A 2,300-nucleotide genomic window follows, 5' to 3' on the forward strand; every position below is an offset into this window, starting at 1 on the left:
GGTGTAAAAGCTGCGATTCGGTACCCTAATTAGCTGGCAGCAGTCGCTTCGCGTCGTCACACCTCGGTAAATACTACCTCTATCAATGTTTGAGAAGATGGAAAAACAACGCCCCCTTTTTGTGTTTTGAAGCCTACGTCTTCGTTCAGAGTAATCAAATGGAATCAATTTATTAACGCCAATTGCTGCATGCTGAGTTGTTGTGTTCATTTTGAGATCTATCACAATATTACATTAAATTCTGGACTGTTAAAAGATATAGTACGGATACTGATGCATGAACACCAAGATTAACTTTTCAAAGTCATGCTTAATACAGCAAGCAATAAGATAAGGTAATATCTTAAAGGCAGTGGACACTATTGGTAATTGTCAAAGACTAGCCTTCACAGTTGGTGTATCTCAACATATGCATGAAATAACAAACCTGTGAAAATTTGAGCCCAATCGGTCATCAAAGTTGGGAGATAATAATGAAAGAAGAAAACACCCTAGTCACGAAGTTGTGTGCGTTTAGATGGTTGATTTCGAGACCTCAAGTTCTAAACTTGAGGTCTCGAAATCAAATTCGTGGAAAATTACTTCTATCTCGAAAACTACTCCACTTCAGAGGGAGCCGTTTCTCACAATGTTTTATACTGCCAACCTCTCCCCATTACTCTTTACCAAGTGAGGTTTAATGCTAATAATTATTTTGAGTAATTACCAATAGTGTCCACTGCCTTTAAGGGGGCAAAAGGGTGCACCATTTTTTGCTTTAGGGAAGGGGCACTTCTGACCAAGCTTCCTTACGCCTCCTTAGTATTCTGTTTATAAGATAAAATAAATTTAGCTGTTGCAAACTGTTTTCAACCGAAAGGACCTATGTAAGATATAATGAAGTAAGTGTGTACTGTTTGCGTTAAAGCTTATTAGTCATTACTCTCCTGGTCATTTTTAATTTCAAAAGTCTATTCTTCAAATTGGGGTATTGGGTGGGGGTACTGACACCAATTTGGGGGCGGTGCCACCAATGTAACTCATTTTCTTTCCACGGATTATTATTTTCAATCTTGAGAAGTATTGTGCACTTCTCATCCCCTTTCAAAAAATGGTGGAGCGTTGGAAACTTGACTATAATCTGAGGTGAAATGTATCTGGTTAGTTTACGGGATTTTCCTTCAAGCTGTGCTGATGAGGAAACTGGGTCAATATTATTATTAATGCTTGTGTCTTATCACAGTCTTAAAAGTGTAGTCACCCTGGGAAAGGGATACAAAAGATGCATAAAGTTGAAGCTTGCACCTGTTTGTAACATTGTAGGATTAAACTTTTGTGTGGTGGAAGTAGGTGAGGTTTGCTGTCGAACTATATTATGTGTAAATCTCTTTTGAGTAGTGGTGGTTCTGAAAAGAACAGGGCCCAATTTCATAGAGCTGTTAAGCACAAAAATGTGCTTAGCACGAAATGTCTTCCTTTATAAAAACAGGATTACCAACCAAATTACCATTTGTTGTATATTGCTTGTTATTGATATTCAACTGATTATCCTGAAAATCAAGTGGAAATTTGTTTGATAATCCTGTCTTTAACAAGGAGGAAATGTCATGCTAAGCAAACTTGAGTGCTTAGCAGCTCTATGATATGGGCCCTGGTGGATGACAACTCAACGTTTCGATCAGTATGCTCTTGTAATGGTATTGGGATGTTTAAAACATGTTGGTCTTAGTTAGAAAAGCTATACGACGTAGATTTTGAGCTAAGAGTGGTTCACTTAAGAGGCCACTCTATAATAAAATAGAATTATTAAAAATGTCTCGGCTGCACTGATTTCAGAAAAATAATATAAACAACTCTATTAAAAACTTGGCAAGGCTCGTTAGACATAAATTGAAAATAATTGCTACATTGATTCAATTATGATTCAATCTGTAACAGAGAAGTATTTCAACTTCATTCGTTGAGAATGTGGCGTCTCATGGCATGGATAGGCGGTTTGGTGAGTGGCGCACAATTCAAGTTCTGGCGATTAGGGTGCTGGTTCGAGTCTAAGTCGCATATTTGTGTCTATATATATCAAAATTGCCATTGTCGTATGATTTTCAATGGGGAATTTTGTTCTTTGAAAATGATTTTAAAAAGGTTAATATCCATAAAAACAATATCACGAATTTTTTGGAGGAGGTCACTTTTATACTACAGAAATAAAAATCCCGGCCACGTGAGTTCTTGAGCATGATGCTTTACTTTCGCTTCATACTTATGTGAGGGCAGAGGTTGATAAAAAAGGCTTCGGAGAACCACTACAGCACTTGGCTAGC

The sequence above is a fragment of the Asterias amurensis genome, chromosome 19 (genome assembly GCF_032118995.1).
Source record: "Asterias amurensis chromosome 19, ASM3211899v1".
Classification (NCBI taxonomy): Eukaryota; Metazoa; Echinodermata; class Asteroidea; order Forcipulatida; family Asteriidae; genus Asterias; species Asterias amurensis.